The 18,303-nt window shown below is 39.5% G+C and overlaps 1 protein-coding gene across 3 annotated transcripts in view; it reads left to right on the top strand.

Moving 5' to 3' along the window:
* Positions 1-18,303, top strand: part of LOC109432921 (uncharacterized) — a 527,049-nt gene that overhangs the window by 333,180 nt on the left and 175,566 nt on the right. The gene's annotated exons all lie outside the window — the stretch shown is intronic.

The following is an 18,303-nucleotide window of genomic DNA, read 5'->3' as shown; positions in this document are numbered from 1 at the left end:
TCGACAAAAATTTGTATCGGTTGCACTGTTCTAGAGGAAATTTGAGCACCCCTAGAATAATTTCTGTTCAATCATCTGAAATTTTAGGATTCGGACATGAGATTGATAAAAAAATTTTGAAAATCGGTTGAGCCATTGCTGAGATATAGCCAATTAAAAATTTAGTTACAACAAATTTTTGATCTTGGGGCCGGGAGTGTTAATAGAGGTTTAAGTGTAGTAGATCTGCGCCAAATGCGTAAATATGCGCTGAAAAATATTAAACAACAAACCTATGAGGAATTTCTGAAGGAATCGCAGAAAACGTTTCTGAGAGAACCACTGGAGTAATTTTTGAAAGAATCCTTATAGAGCTTTCATAAAGAATCTTCTGTTACGTTACTGTAGAAATATCTGGAGAAATTCGTGAAAAAGATCTTGAGACATTTTTTGGAAAATTTATAATGTAAACACTGACTGGAGAAATTATTTAAACTTCAATTAAAACTTTGCAAATTTGACATGGACGACGGACTTGGTGGTCCAGTGGCTCCCGCCTGTGATTCGAGTGCATAATGCCCAGGGTTCAATCCCTGGCACGTCCCTTTCCTCCTATTTTGTTTTTTTCTTCCTCCTCTCTACATATACAAGTAGTGTATATGTACATGTTCGTAGCCCTCGCTAGAACAGAGACGGGTTGAAAAATCCCTTTCTTCCCACTTTTACAGCACAGAGTCAATCTATCAGATAACGCCTACGAGTTATGCAATCAAGCGAACTGTGCCGCATTATATTCAGAGTAATAAACACACTAATGCTTCACCTTACGCCTGGCATCCATGCTCCAATGTGTGAACCCTCTGCTAACAATATCCCACCAACATTCCAACATCGGCATGAATTTGTGCAGACTCAGTGGTTTATTCGGTCTGTTGTGGATACAAACGATTGCAACCATCACTTCCTTCCACTTCCCCACGTTGGCCTGCAACCTGACGATCACCAACACTCACACACTGAACATGCCTGCTTACTCCCCGACAGATATCTCATTGGTTCCTTGTGTGAGTGTAGCTGGTCTGGCGATACTGGAGTAGCATCCACGGGTGGTCAATCAAGCTCAAGCTCAAGTTTTCAGCTTGCTTTACAAATTTGACATGGAATGACGCCACGACTTCCTACCTTTGCACTTTCAAGCAGAGAGGCAGCTATTAATGCAATCTCACCTCTAGAACCGGGTGAATACCGCTGAGTGCTGCATTCTATTCAGAAATCGTGCGAACTTCTTCGTCGTCTTTGTCGTCGTCGTCGTCGTCATCCTCTACACGCTATTGAATAATGAAATCAAGTTGGATAAATGTGGGCGGGCGTAAATTCACGAGAAAACTTTTCCGGTTCGATCCTGATCCGCCACAGACTTCCCCTCCTCCAAAACTCAAACTCCCCAGAATTCAGGATGCGACGGAGACGACGACGACGACGACGTTGGGATTCAAACTGCAAACACGGGGATCACATTCGGAAATCCGCAATGGAATGACTTTTTCCATTCCTACCCTTCTTGTGGCGGAACGTGCAGTATTTGCACTCGTAGATGGGAAAATCCGAAGGGAAACTGCCTGGGAATAACCATACCCGTACCCGGGAAGAATGAATGGAAGAATGGAAATATTAATTAAATTATATTTCATTACATTAGCTCTGTTGCTGCCGTCGCGTCGCCTCCACCGTTGTTGCTGCACCAAGCGCCATCCATGGTCGGTACAGAACTCAATGTATGGGATGGAATCCTGGGCGGAAAAAAGCACCGTGCGATTCTGGGCAGCCGCCCAACGGGAGTTGTGAGTTGATTACGAGTTGGAACCATTGTTAAACGGGCACAATTGAGGTAATTACTGCTGGAGATTACCGAGGTGCGGGGCTGGCGTTTGTTCAGCTGGGATGTTAACTTTCGTTCGAATGGTGAACCTTTGGGGCCTTTATTTTTTACAAAAAGCTTTCTACATTCCTGATACGTATTGCAAAATCTCGTCCAAGAAGAATATGTTCTGCAAGAATTTCGGTCTGCTAGAGTTCCTTCAGGAATCCTCCTTGAATTTCTCCAAGAATTTAGCTAGAATTCCTCCAGGAATTCTTCTAGAATTCATCCAGGAATTCTGCAAGAATTCCCCCAGGAATTGTGCAAGAATTCCTCCAGGAATTCTGCAAGAAATCCTCCAGGAATTGTGCAGGAATTCCGCTGGAATTCCTTCAAGAAGTCTGCTAGTATTTCTATAGAAAATATGATCGTATTCTGCTAATTCCGCCGGGAATCCTGCTAGATTTTCTCCAGGTATTCAGCTGAAATACCTCGAGAAATTCTGCTAGAATTGCTCTAGGAATTCTGCTAATGTTCTTCCAGAAATTCTGCTGGAATTTTGCTAGGATTCCTCGTGTAATTCGGCTAGAATTCCTTGTGAAATTCTACTAGAATTGCTCCTGGAATTCTTCTAGAATTTCTCCTGGAATTCTGCTAGAATTCTCCCAGGAGTTTAGCAAGAATTCCTCTAGTAATACTGCTAGAACGACATTAGGTAATCTGCTAGAATCCTCTTATGATATTGCTAAGTGTCGTTCAGCTCGGTTAGACTGAACGTCAACCAATTAATACAACGTAGTAGATGCATTCTGGGTAGGTTATCTCAAAAGCGTGGCTCGAACATCCGCGCCTCTCCCCCAGACCTTCTGCTGAAAACGATATTGGGGTTGCCATTTCCCGTTCGAAATGGCTTCATTAAAAGCCAATTCCCGCGCGTAGGCAGAGCAATTTTCCATTGCTCAAAATGGAATTGCAGTTGTCGTAGTCGGACGGCAGGCGTTGAATGTGTCCCAGCGCTGCGCTGGCATGGGTTGGATTTGTTGATACGGGGCTGATCCGCGACACGTGATATATCGATTTTGCTCCATCCAGCGCCAGCGTGAGCCTGCTGAATGCTGTGGATTGACGAATAGGACTGCGAAACCAACATGGAACTGCGATGGGAGGACATTGGCCGGAATTGGCTGATGATTGGTTTTTCGGTGGATGGCACGCGGGTACGGAAAAAGGGAAATCTGTTTTTGAACGGGAGCAACGACTTGGGTGTGTATGTTGTATGTGTGTTTTTGGTGGAATCATAAATTGAGCAGTCCTGATTCCTGGTTAGTTGCGTTTTGCCATAAATGGTTGCACATCGCTGGAATCCTAAAATGCGAGTGGAATCAAAGAGACGAAAAAAATATTCCGGAAAACAAAAACTATGCAATGAAACTCTGAAATTCCAATGGGTGGGCCTAGGGGTGGGCCTATTTCGAACACTGTGCTCTCCGAACCATGATCTATTTATGAACGGGATTTGTATGCGAGGTAGGTAGGTTTATGTGAGAACCGAATAAAATTGAAATTTACGGCCAGGATCAGATGTTAAGCTGGTGCGAACGTGACATTTTTGCAGGAAGTGGTTGGTTCTGGATTAAATCGAAATTGGTCGGTATTGACTTGGTTCTGGATGGATGGTTGATGTCGTTCGAGCTTGAGGTATGATTTTTTTCTGATTTGAGAAAGTCATCTGGAGGAATTATAGCGAAATTCCATGAGGAATTCTAGCAGAATTTCAGAAGGAATTCTAACAGACTTACAAAGGAATTCTTGCAGATCTCCTGGAGAAATTCTAGCAGAATTCCATAAAAATTCTGGCAGAATTTCTGGAGGAATTTTAGCAAAATTCCTGCAGGAATTCTAGTAGAAGGGACAGATTTTTACCAGATTTTTTGCAGAAATTCTAGCACAATTCCGGAAGGAAATATAAAAGAATTTCAGAAGGCAGCAGACTTCCAGAAGAATTCTGGAAGAATTTCAGAAAAATTCTGGCGGAATTCATGGAGGAATTCTGGCAGAATTCCTGGAGAAATTCTAGCAGAATTCCTGTAGAAGTTCTAGCAGAATTCCTGGAGGAATTCTAGCAGAATTCCTGGAGGAATTGTAGCAGAATTCTCATAGGTACTCTTGCAGAATTCTCATAGGTATTCTAGCAGAATTCCTCCAGGAATTCTGCTAGAATTCCTCCAGGAATTCTGCTAGAATTCCTCCAGGAATTCTGCTAGAATTCCTCCAGGAATTCTGCTACAATTCCTGGAGGAATACTAGCAGAATTAATGGAGGAATTGTAGCAGAATTCCTGGAGGAATTGTAGCAGAATTCCTGGAGGAATTGTAGCAGAATTCCTGGAGGAATTGTAGCAGAATTCCTGGAGGAATTGTAGCAGAATTCCTGGAGGAATTCTAGCAGAATTCCTGGAGGAATTGTAGCAGAATTATTGGAGGAATCGTAGCAGAATTCTTGGAGGAATTCTAGCAGAATTCCTGGAGGAATTCTAGCAGAATTCCTGGAGGAATTCCAGCAGAATTCTTGGAGGAATCCGAGCAGAATTCCTGGAGGAATTGTAGCAGAATTCCTGGAGGAATCCGAGCAGAATTCCTGGAGGAATTGTAGCAGAATTCCTGGAGGAATTGTAGCAGAATTCCTGGAGGAATTGTAGCAGAATTCCTGGAGGAATTCAAGCAGAATTCCTGGAGGAATTCTAGCAGAATTCCTGGAGGAATTCTAGCAGAATTCCTGGAGGAATTCTAGCTGAATTCCTGGAGGAATTCTAGCAGAATTCCTGGAGGAATTCTAGCAGAATTCCTGGAGGAATTCTAGCAGAATTCCTGGAGGAATTCTAGCAGAATTCCTGGAGGAATTCTAGCAGAATTCCTGGAGGAATTCTAGCAGAATTCCTGGAGGAATTCTAGCAGAATTCCTGGAGGAATTCTAGCAGAATTCCTGGAGGAATTCTAGCAGAATTCCTGGAGGAATTCTAGCAGAATTCCTGGAGGAATTCTAGCAGAATTCCAGGAGGAATTCTAGCAGAATTCCTGGAGGAATTCTAGCAGAATTCCTGGAGGAATTCTAGCAGAATTCCTGGAGGAATTCTAGCAGAATTCCTGGAGGAATTCTAGCAGAATTCCTGGAGGAATTCTAGCAGAATTCCTGGAAGAATTCTAGCAGAATTCCTGGAGGAATTCTAGCAGAATTCCTGGAGGAATTCTAGCAGAATTCCTGGAGGAATTCTAGCAGAATTCCTGGAGGAATTCTAGCAGAATTCCTGGAGGAATTCTAGCAGAATTCCTGGAGGAATTCTAGCAGAATTCCTGGAGGAATTGTAGCAAAATTCCTGGAGGAATTGTAGCAGAATTCCTGGAGGAATTGTAGCAGAATTCCTGGAGGAATTGTAGCAGAATTCCTGGAGGAATTCTAGCAGAATTCCTGGAGGAATTCTAGCAGAATTCCTGGAGGAATTCTAGCAGAATTCCTGGAGGAATTCTAGCAGAATTCCTGGAGGAATTCTGGCAGAATTCCAGGAGGAATTCTAGCAGAATTCCAGGAGGAATTCTAGCAGAATTCCTGGAGGAATTCTAGCAGAATTCTTGGAGGAATTCTAGCAGAATTCCTGGAGGAATTCTAGCAGAATTCCTGGAGGAATTCTAGCAGAATTATTGGAGGAATTGTGGCAGAATTCCTGGAGGAATTCTAGCAGAATTCCTGGAGGAGTTGTAGCAGAATTCCTGGAGGAATTCTAGCAGAATTCCTGGAGGAATTCTAGCAGAATTCCTGGAGGAATTCTAGCAGAATTCCTGGAGGAATTGTAGCAGAATTATTGGAGGAATCGTAGCAGAATTCCTGGAGGAATTCTAGCAGAATTCCTGGAGGAATTCTAGCAGAATTCCTGGAGGAATTCTAGCAGAATTCCTAGAGGAATTCTAGCAGAATTCCTGGAGGAATTCTAGCAGAATTCCTGGAGGAATTTTAGCAGAATTCCTGGAGGAATCCGAGCAGAATTCCTGGAGGAATTGTAGCAGAATTCCTGGAGGAATCCGAGCAGAATTCCTGGAGGAATTGTAGCAGAATTCCTGGAGGAATTGTAGCAGAATTCCTGGAGGAATTCTAGCAGAATTCCTGGAGGAATTCTAGCAGAATTCCTGGAGGAATTCTAGCAGAATTTCTGGAGGAATTCTAGCAGAATTCCTGGAGGAATTCTAGCAGAATTCCTGGAGGAATTCCAGCAGAATTCCAGGAGGAATTCCAGCAGAAATCCTCCTGGTGAAATTCTAGGAGAAGTCCTGGAGGAATTCTAGAAGAAGTCCTGGAGGAATTCTAGTAGAATTTCTGGAGGAATTCTAGCAGAATTCCTGGAGTAATTCTAGCAGAATTCCTTGAGGAATTCTGCTAGAATTCCTGGAGGAATTCTAGTAGAATTCCTGGAGGAATTCTATCAGAATTCCTGGAGGAATTCTAGCAGAATTCCTGGAGGAATTCTAGCAGAATTCCTGGAGGAGTTCTAGCAGAATTCCTGGAGGAATTCTAGCAGAATTCCTGGAGGAATTCTAGCAGAATTTCTGGAGGAATTCTAGCAGAATTCCTGGAGGAATTCTAGCAGAATTCCTGGAGGAATTCCAGCAGAGTTCCAGGAGGAATTCCAGCAGAATTTCTGGTGAAATTCTAGGAGAAGTCCTGGAGGAATTCTAGAAGAAGTCCTGGAGGAATTCTAGTAGAATTTCTGGAGGAATTCTAGCAGAATTCCTGGAGTAATTCTAGCAGAATTCCTGGAGGAATTCTAGCAGAATTCCTGGAGGAATCCGAGCAGAATTCCTGGAGGAATTCTAGCAGAATTCCTGGAGGAATTCTAGCAGAATTCCTGGAGGAATTCTAGCAGAATTCCTGGAGGAATTCTAGCAGAATTCCTGGAGGAATTCTAGCAGAATTCCTGGAGGAATTCTAGCAGAATTCCTGGAGGAATTCTAGCAGAATTCCTGGAGGAATTCTAGCAGAATTCCTGGAGGAATTCTAGCAGAATTCCTGGAGGAATTCTAGCAGAATTCCTGGAGGAATTCTAGCAGAATTCCTGGAGGAATTTTAGCAGAATTCCTGGAGGAATTCTAGCAGAATTCCTGGAGGAATTCTAGCAGAATTCCTGGAGGAATTCTAGCAGAATTCCTGGAGGAATTCTGCTAGAATTCCTCCAGGAATTCTGCTAGAATTCCTCCAGGAATTCTGCTAAAATTCCTCCAGGAATTCTAGTAGAATTCCTGGAGGAATTCTAGTAGAATTCCTGGAGGAATTCTAGCAGAATTCTAGGAGGAATTCTAGCAGAATTCCTGGAGGAATTGTAGCAGAATTCCTGGAGGAATTCTAGCAGAATTCCTGGAGGAATTCTAGCAGAATTCCTGGAGGAATTCTAGCAGAATTCCTGGAAGAATTCTAGCAGAATTCCTGGAGGAATTCTAGCAGAATTCCTGGAGGAATTCTAGCAGAATTCCTGGAGGAATTCTAGCAGAATTCCTGGAGGAATTCTAGCAGAATTCCTGGAGGAATTCTAGCAGAATTCCTGGAGGAATTCTAGCAGAATTCCTGGAGGAATTCTAGCAGAATTCCTGGAGGAATTTTAGCAGAATTCCTGGAGGAATTCTAGCAGAATTCCTGGAGGAATTCTAGCAGAATTCCTGGAGGAATTCTAGCAGAATTCCTGGAGGAATTCTAGCAGAATTCCTGGAGGAATTCTAGCAGAATTCCTGGAGGAATTCTGCTAGAATTCCTCCAGGAATTCTGCTAGAATTCCTCCAGGAATTCTGCTAAAATTCCTCCAGGAATTCTAGTAGAATTCCTGGAGGAATTCTAGTAGAATTCCTGGAGGAATTCTAGCAGAATTCTAGGAGGAATTCTAGCAGAATTCCTGGAGGAATTGTAGCAGAATTCCTGGAGGAATTCTAGCAGAATTCCTGGAGGAATTCTAGCAGAATTCCTGGAGGAATTCTAGCAGAATTCCTGGAGGAATTCTAGCAGAATTCCTGGAGGAATTCTAGCGGAATTCCTGGAGGAATTCTAGCGGAATTCCTGGAGGAATTCTAGCAGAATTCCTTGAGGAATTCTAGCAGAATTCCTGGAGGAATTCTAGCAGAATTCCTGGAGGAATTGTAGCAGAATTCCTGGAGGAATTCTAGCAGAATTCCAGGAGGAATTCTAGCAGAATTCCTGGAGGAATTGTAGCACAATTTACGGAGGAATTCTAGCAAAACTCACGGAGGAATTCTAGCACAATTCGCAGAGGCATTCTAGCAGTTTTTAAGGAAGAATTCTAGCAGAATTTACGGAGAAATTCTAGCAGTATTTGCAAAGGAGCGGAATCCTTAGAGGAATTTTAGCAGAGTTCCAGGAGGAATTTGAGCAGAATTCTCAAGCTTCTCTTCCTAATCACACTATCTGAATGATAATGAATCGGATTCAGGGCCTTGTTTTAATTTCCTGTTAGGTACATCCAATTTTAGTGATTCCCAGTTACTCATTCGAATCAATAATCCCATTCGCGCTCAATATACCTTTGGCTCTCGCCCGGATGATTGTTGAACCCGACAACAATATCAAATCCGTTTATTGCCACAAACATCAGAAGTCAATATTACCATCATATTTTCGAATAAAATTTACTAACTTTGCACTAATTAAACTAATTGCGCGTCCGGCACAGCCCACAACAACCAATTTCCTCACAGCCAATAAAACCAAATTGAAAATGTTCGGCCAGAAAATTGCCCGTTTCTCCGCTACAAGGGCTAACCAGCTATGATGCTGGCTGGACCAACTATGTATTTCAACTGGAAGTTGGCGGCGGTGGCAGCTTTGATTAAGTCCTCCCAAACAGTTTGTGTAATTGTACCATTCAGCCCCACTACGAAGTCATCCACCAGAGAAGTGTTATGGAGTCCCCACTTGGGCGGCAGCCCATCCCCGCTTTTCAATTAGTCGACGTCGTCGTCGTCGTCATCATCGCCACAAAACAACGAGCAAAGAACTCGGAGGAATTCCATTCTGCCGTGGACCAGCTCTAACTACTATACCCACTCTTCAACAGTTCGCTGGAGGCTGCTGGGAGTTGCAGTTTGTGTAAGTGGCGCGACGACAAGAGTATAATCTACACTGGTAAGGGGTAGTTTTTCCCGGTAATTAAAACTCGTAATCGCTAGACTTGCATTGCATTGGAGCGCCGTCGCCGCCGCCGCAGGCTCTCTGGCGGACGGACGGGGATTGCCTGCGTTTCGTTCTTTCAACTCTGGTGGGATGGCTGGTTGGATAGTAAGGGGCCGTTCATAAACCACGTAGACTTTTTGGGGGGAGGGGGGGTCTGGCCCAAAGTTTACGCTCCATACAAATTTCAAAATTTTTGTATGGACAAAAGTCTACCAAAGGGGGGGGGGGGGGTGTTCTGAGATGGCCAAATTTTGGTGTACGTGGTTTATGAATAGCCCCTAAGATATGGCGTGTCTACACTGCCTAGTTTGCAACTAGGTTTGCAAATGAAATTTAGCATGGATGCAAGTTGTCCATGGATACGATGATGATTGCGCCGTTGGTATACAACGGACTGGTGAAGAAGTTCTCCAGAGTGGCAACAATAACAGCATAATAAGTAGTTTTAAAGAGGGCTTTGAAGGATTGTGAGTTCGCTTGGCGATATGAAAACTTTCTTTGTTAAGGGAGGACAGTAGAAAAATATTTGACTTCTTCGACAATTTAAGATATTTTTAATAAGGGGTCTTCAACGCCGAAGCAAAAAGTGCAAGAGAATTCCCGAAGGATTTATAGAGATAACAATCCGATGATACTGAGTAATTTGGAAAAGCTATTCCAAGAGAACTGTCGAGGAGCTCTGAGAAAACTTTCAAATACTTACTGATAGAGTTACCGAAGAAATGCGAACGGAATAGCCGAGGATAATCTAGAATAATTTCCAAAAGAAATTCCAAGAGATTTTCCAAATGAATTTAGGAAAATTTCTGAATGTAATTCCAAGAACACTTCTAAAGCAATTCGAAGAAAAAAAAATGAAAGAATGTAAGGAAAAGCTCCAGGAGAATCGTCAGTGTAACAGTATTAACATTAACAATGAAATTGGGAAAGAATTGAACTGGACCTGCTGTGATGGGTGTTTTATGTTACTTTCACGCCGGGGACCTGAGATCGATTCTCCCTCTCACTAAGTTTGTCACATAACGTGAGTTCTTCCTTCGGAAGGGAGTTCGACAACGTTCCGTCAGTGCAAAGAAGATTCGTTACTCCCTTGTGTGCACCGGTGTGATGAGCTTTTTTTTCGATTCCAGTTCGGGGTGTTTCGCCAGTTCGCTAGACAGGGCGCGTTAACCAACAGTTAACGATTCTGTGAAGCAGTAAGCCAACCTGAATCCATCGTCCATCTCACCCCACGTTCTTCCTCGCAATTCACCATCTACTTAGATGTCCTTAAATGTCCACTTCCAACACTCTCTGACCGTCCCAACGAACAACAGTGAAAGCAGTGAATCGTTACCTGTGGCGGAGTTGGTTAACGCGTTCTATCTAGTGAACTTAGGGAGACGGGGGTCCAAGCCCCACTAGAACTAGGGTGGTGGATTTTTTTTTTCATTTTTCCTCTCAATTTGTCAATTTTCCAACATAAATTGTGCCTGTTTCGGATGGTTTTCCGAAAACTAGCAACATTCGTGTTAAAAATATTGTTTTTTTTTTTCAAAATAGCACTTTTTTCTGAGTTACTGATTTTTTTCAGATTTTTTGAACTTAACCCTCTAATACCCAAATTTTTGATTTTGAACTAAATACATATCATTTTTCGTCATCTAAAATCGATTAAAACATGTTTTGGAAGATTATTCTTTTTAATTATCGATTTTGTGAATTTCAGTTTTCGATTTTTGTAATTTTTATTTTTGGACATCCCCACAGTTTTATATTTTTCCCGGAAGCCTATTTGGGGTACGGATTTTTTGAGATAAAAACATTTTGAGATTTTATGATTAGAGTTAAAATATTTTTATTTTTATTTTTTTTTCATAGAAAATTTTATTTTCCGTGTAATTTTAAGGAAAGCAATTTTAGAGTGTATTCGATTCCCTTAAACTATAAAACTAAGATAGAATGATTTGGGAAAAATTAAAAATATGTTATTTGTAGCGATTCAATACAAAATAAACAATGACTTCTAGAAGGTGACTAAAACATCTATTTATCAATGATTTAAAAAAAAATTAAATGCGCTTTAAAATACACCAAAAACTATTTTGAGATATACAAAACAGTCCTAAATATCAACCAAAAATAAAAAAAATGGTTTTCCACGAAACAAAAATTACAAAAATACTCAAATGCCCCGTCTAAAGGCGGTGTTGGGTATTAGAGGGTTAATGTTGACATCAAAATTATTTTTTAAAAGTTTTCTTTGTATATCCTTTTGAAAACTGGGCACCCAAGGGACAGTTTCACTCAATATTTATGAAATCTTGTGAGGAGTGATCCAACATATCGCGCCCGCACAAACTTTTAATTGGACTTATTTGGTTTCTCGGGCATGAAAATCATGATTTCGGCCCAGTTTGCTGTGAAGATTCAGGATATGAAATTAGCTAAACATCTTAAAGCAGTCAATTCAAACCAAACAACCATAGGCCCGTTAGAATCATTCTTAGCGAATACCTAAATAATTCCCGAAGAAATTGTAAGAGAATCACGAAAAAGTTCTAAGATAACGGGATAGAACCGACTGTGATACCGACTCGGGGAATGTTTGTTGGCTTTCACTCCTTTATCATTAGTCAAAATCAGCAAGTATTAAAAACATAACTCCCGAAAAAGTTCAAAAAATGTCCATTGATTTAAAAAAAAATTAAAAAAATCAGATCAAATAATTAGTAAACAATAAAAACATTTCTAAGGAAATTATCAGAGGAACGATAGAAAAACTAATTTACTAGAAAAGTTACAAAAACTCTAAGAACACTAGTCACAATCTAGATGAATTTCCGATTGAAATACCGAAGAAAATATTATAAAACAGCCACACAATTCTAGAATAATTTACTTAGAAACTAAGAGAACTCAAAATGGAATTGAAATAAAATATCTGGAAGAATCGTAGGATAGTTCGGAATAGAGAAGAATTCTAAACGATAGTTTAATTAAATTTCCTGAGAAATTTTTAGAAGTTTCCGGATTAAATTTTAAGACATTTTTTCTGAAAATTTTGGAGCATTTGTTTTATTTTTTGGAAATAGTTCAAAATATTCATTGGAAATTTTTTATAAAACTATCGTACCAATTTTAGTATAATTTACGACGGAGCTCTTGGATAATTCTTGAAGAAACATCTGAAACAGTTCGAATCCTAGATTTTATTCCATATTGAATTATCAACGACAATGCAACGACAAATTCCACAAAATTTCTGATAAATTTCCCTGGGAAGTTCCGAGTAAACTATCAGAGAAATTTTAATGACATTTTCGGTGGAATGCCAAGGAAGTCTTCGGAGTGGAGACGGGCTTGGTGGTCTAGTGGCTACCGCTTCTGATTCGTATGCAGAAGGTCATGGGTTCAATCCCTGGCCCGTCCTTTTCATCCTACTTTGTATCTTTCTATCCACTTTCTCTCACTCTCTCTTCTCTACATATACAACTCATGTATATTCATATGTTCATAGCCATCGCTAGAACCAGAAACGAATTGAAAAAAGTCGTTTCCCTCCCTTCCAACTTCCACTCACAGCACAGTGTATATATATCGCCTATAAGTTATGCAACCAAAGCGTGCTGTGCCGCTTTACCTTATTCACCTTATTCACCACACAATCTACCACGAACACTATAAATAACCCTATCCATGGATCGCATCACCGACCCAACGGTGACTCCCAGATCTCCCATCCTTTCCGTCTAACAAATACCCCAGTCCGTGCGGGTTGTGGGACGCAGAGTGCTCTCGGTCTCTAGTAGCAACAACCAGTACACTCTAACATTCCTTTCCCTTCCCAGCTGACTATAAGGACTTGGCCGGCGCCGTTATTGATCAAATATGCATGAGCTGCTAAAATTGCACTTTGAGAATAAGTGGAATGTCCCAGCCCCTTATTCAGTTGGATCACAGTGCAACTGGTACCAGTTCAGATCAATCACGGAGGAGCAACCATTAACATGTATAGTCAGAATTGATCGTGATCGTGATCGGAATGCCAAGGAAGTCTTCGGAGAAAATTTTGATAAAGTTCCAGAAGAAATTTTACAATAACTTCTGAAAACATACAGAGATTATTGGAATTCATGTGAAGTTCACAAGACACTCTCACAAAATATAAAAAAAATAGTTGACCAGAAAAGTGTAGGTATAGTAAGTGAGCAATGTTAAAGAATAACAAAAGAAGCCTACTAGAAATACAATCACTCTAATTTCGACAACTATTTGTAAATCCTGTTAATCAAACTAATGATTTAAAACTAATAATATAACTATAAACAATCCTAGGAAATAGGAAAAGGAATTTTTAGGGTATTATCAAAGGAACTCTGAAAAATTTCCAAATTCCTGGAGCAGCTACTGGAACCCGAGGAATCCTAGCCAAAATTCAAATTAATTCCTGATATAATTACCGAAGAAATTCTAAAACCATAGCCAGAAAATTTCCAGAATGAGTCCTTTGAAACTTCAAGAGAGTTTTCGAAGAAATTGAAATACAATTTCTGTAAGAATCCGAGGGAAGTTCCGACAAAATTTTGGAGAGAATATCAAAAGATTGTTTAATTAAATTCTTTGGAAAAAAATTAGAGTATATCTAAGGAGACTTTTGTAAATATTTCAAGAAATTCATCAAGAGATTCACGGAGAAACCAAAGCAATTCCTGTCGAAATTTCATGAACTGTACGAGTATTTGTGGAAATTTCTTGTTGAATTATCAATGACAATACAACATCAAAACCGTTAAAATTCTAGATTAAACGCTCAAATAAAATGTCTCTCAAATGTTGTCTAAAGCTATTTCCACATAAATTCTGATAATTTTCCTGACTCGTAGAAACTTCCCGGAAGAAGTTCAATAAAAAAAATGTAGAAGGACTTCTTAATTGTTTTAAGGAATATTAAATTTGACTCAAAGAAACTCCTCGAAGAGCAACCACAAGAATAAGTTTTTGAAGAAATTATTGGAATCTAAGAGTTTCCACTTACAACTTTTAGAAGCTTTGAAAGTTTCAAAAGAATTCCAGAAGAAATCCACAGAAATTGAACATTTTTAAAAGACATGCCTGAAAATTTTTGTGGATTATTTTTTACAAATATTAAGAAAAATATTGAAAAACTAGCAGACCCAACGTGGCTAGCCACGTTCCTTAAAAAAAGTAGTTCTTTTATCCTATGAAAAAAATCTTTAAATCCTCTGGAAGGAATATTTCTAGAAGCATACTTAAAGGCTAATGTATCAATGCATGTGTGAAATATTTCACTCAGCATGGTGCATCTATCTCTTTGGAAAGCGCCAGAAGGTATACTATTTGTATCCAACATCGGTTAGTATATGACTGTTGTAGGGTTCTAAATCATGAAATGAAACAAACTTATAGATCTTACTACAGTCCTGATTAAGGTGGCCCATACTTATATGAAAAACAAAAATTTCGAAAAATGCCAAGTCTTACCTCCTCAATCAGTTGTTTTGGACTCCCAAAAGCTACGTTCAAAATTTGAGCAAAATCGGTTGAGCCTAAGGGGGCGCTCAAAACGCTTGAAGTTTGTATGGGAAAACTTAGCCAAATGTATGCAGAAATTTTATGTTTTCGAATTTTTCCGCTAGGTGGCGCTGTAAGCGTTCAATAATCAAACCCTTTAGTATTATTGTAGGTGACTATATGCCAAACAACTTTGTCGAAGACCGCAAAGTGATCCAACGTCTGTGAAAAAAGTTATACCCTAGGAAAAGTGAGGATAAACTTTTTTGTTATTTTTCCAATACATGTAAAGGAATAATATCAATAATGAAATCTCAATACTTTGCCTCACTTTGCCTAGGGTATAACTTTTTTCACAGCCGTCGGATCAGTTCGCGGTCTTCGACAAAGTTCTTTGGAATAAAGTTATCTACAATAATACCAAAGGGTTTGATTAAAGAACGCTTACAGCGCCACCTAGCGGAAAAATTCGAAAACTTGAAATTTCTGCATACATTTGGCCAAGTTTTCCCATACAAACTTCAAGCGTTTTGAGCGCCCCCTTAGGCTCAACCGATTTTGCTCAAATTTTGAACGTAGCTTCTGGGAGTCCAAAACAACTGATTGAGGAGGTAAGACTTGGCATTTTTCGAAATTTTTGTTTTTCATATAAGTGTGGGCCACCCTAGTCCTGATACTACAATCCTGATTGATGCAGCAATACAGCGATGCACCAATGCAAAAATGTAGCGATGCATCAATGAAACAATGCAACCATGCAGCGACGGAACAATGCAAAGATAATGCTTATATACAGGGGATGGCCAAAATGTTTGGGATAGGCAATTTTTTTTTCTCTCACAAAAAAGTTCAACAAGCTATAACTTTTCATAGAGCGCATCAAAAAATCTCAAATTTTGACTGCTTGTCAACCTATTATGTGTGCATCATTGGTACAAATTTGGGCTCGATTGATTAATATTTCGCAAAGTTAGAACCGTTCGCGTAAAACACTATTTTTCAGACAACTCATTTTTCAGGTGTCATATCTCGGAAACCAGTGAACCGAATTGAATTAAATTTTGAACGCATACTAACAATATGTAAATGCTTTACAAACCATTAAAACATAGATACTTTTTAAACGTTGAAAAAAGTTATCATGGATTGACACTTTTTGGATTTTTCTCGAAAAAATATGATTTTTTTACATCAATGTCAATAAATTTTAGTGTTGATATCCAAAGATGTTCCACTTCTGTTCTCAAGTTATCTCTTACCAGATATACTAGAACCTATTCAGATTGAAGGAAGAACACATTTAGTAATTTTTATGTGGTATTGTAAATTTGACTTATTTTCCTCTATATGGGTAAAAATTTCAATCCGGTATAACTTAATTCGCCGTGAGAAAATATTACATTTTATAACGTCGTATTGAGTATCAATATATTGTTGATAAACGTTAAAAAATTCATTCAATTCGGTTCACTGGTTTCCGAGATATGACAGTTCAAAAATGAGTTGTCTAAATAATAGTGTTTTACCCGAACGGCTCTAACTTCACGAAAAATTAATCAATCGAGCCCAAATTTGTACCACAGATGCACATATAATAGGTTGACAAACAGTCAAAATTTGAGATTTTTTAAGCACTCTATGAAAAGTTACAGCATGTTGAATTTTTTTGTGGGAGAAAAAAGGTTGCCTATCCCAAACATTTTGGCCATCCCCTGTAACTGTCATACCGCGTGAAACATTTCAAAGCATGACGGAAGGACAGACAACTCTGCGATGTCATATCTTTGATTTTTATTCACTGAATCTTCTGGAAGAAAATCTGTTAAAAGATTCCACGAAAGCTATCACATCAATGCATACGTGAAATATTTTACAGCATTGGATATCTCATAAAGAAGCACCAGAAGGTATACTTCAAGTATTCACCTTTGGATGAAAATGACTGTTGTAGAGTTCTGATCCATAGAATGGAAAGGAAATTCTGGAAACTTCTAAGGAAACTGCTGAATCAATTTAGCTAAACCTTGCTTCACAAATCCTACGATGCATTGATACATGGCCAATTCAACGATACATTAACGCAACGGTGCACCAATGCAATGATGCACTAATGCAACGATGATGAATGTAATGATGCAACAATTCAACACAGGTGCAATGGTACAGCGCAATGATTATTGTAGTTTTCATTCTGTGAAACATTTCAATGAACCATTTCAAAGCGTGACGGAAGGACAGACAACTCTGAGTTTTTATATATATGATTATCCAAGGTATTCATAAGAAGATTAAAAAAATGGAACTTTTGAAAAAGTACTAAAAATTCCAGATTTAATTAAGAATAAATAAACCCTTATTGGTTTACCAAAGATTTTATTACAAGATAATCGAAGAGTTCAGATATAAATCGAAGCAACTCTAAAGCTATTCGCGGTGGAAGAAATAGGGTATGAGTGCCATTAGTAATCTCATGCTCCCAATTTCATCCTATTCGAAAACCAGCTATTACGGCACTGATTGATTTCGTTCTTTTTGGTTTCATGCGTGCTCACTTCTAACAAAAAATACAAAAATTTGAAACAAAACAAACAGTGTTTCAATCCTTTGTTTTTCGTACCAGATACACCCATATTGAGTGATTTCAGAGCTCAAAACTCCATTAAACATCCACCATTTTGAATATTTGGACGCCATATTGGATATTATGGTCGTTATTTTTGAACTCCGGTTGCATTCCCCATACCAAATATGCCCATATTGTACGGTTTTGGAACCTAAACCTTCATTAAACAGACGCCATCTTGAAGTTAACGCCGCTATCTTGAATTTTGGAACTCCATCTTGGATATTGTTATCATCATTTTTGGACTCCAGACATCTTTTCAATACCAAATATACACATATTGTATGGATTTAGAGCCTAAAACTCCATAAAACAGCAGCCATCTTGAAAGTTGAACCGCCATATTGTATTTTAGATCACCATCTTGGATATTCTGATTGCCTTTTCTGGACTCCAGGCATCTTCCTCATACTAAATACACCCATATTGCATGGTTCTAGAACCTAAAGCTATATTGAACAGCCGCCATCTTGAATATTAGACTGCGATCTTGCATTTTGGGCCGATATCGTGGAGTTTCTGGTCTCCAGTGTTCATTTTCGCATAAAATTCGTCAACCATGCTGAAGGTTACAAAAATCGTCGCAGTTTGATGTGTCGCATGATGGGAAATGGTTCATTTTTATATTCGGCCAGTTCCACCGGTGCTGGTCCGGATCACTGAAATGGCCATAACTCCGGAACGCCTCGATCGATGCGAACCATTTTTAATAGCAAACAATGCGGTTCGAATCGAGCTATAATCCGAAAAATCGGCCAATGGGAAGTGTCTAAAATTGAGGGAACTTTTTTTGCGCACAGACATACATACATACACACATACATACATCATCTCAATTCGTCAAACTGAGTTGATTGGTATATGAGGCTTGACCCTCCGAGCCTTCTATCGAAAATTCGATTTGCCTTTCCCCTACACCGAAGTGTACTGAAAGGCTATATGTTCACTCAAAAATCGAATTTTCGATAGAAGTTGGGTTTCATTGGAAAAGTATATTAAGAACGGGAATTAGTAGCGTGACGTTACAACGTTGTCACCTCACGCTACTCATTCCCATTTTTAACACACTTTCCCAATGAAAACTACCTGTTCAACAGATCAGACTTAT

This window comes from Aedes albopictus, chromosome 1 (assembly GCF_035046485.1).
Source record: "Aedes albopictus strain Foshan chromosome 1, AalbF5, whole genome shotgun sequence".
Classification (NCBI taxonomy): Eukaryota; Metazoa; Arthropoda; class Insecta; order Diptera; family Culicidae; genus Aedes; species Aedes albopictus.
This window is presented reverse-complemented; position numbering and strand designations above follow the sequence as displayed.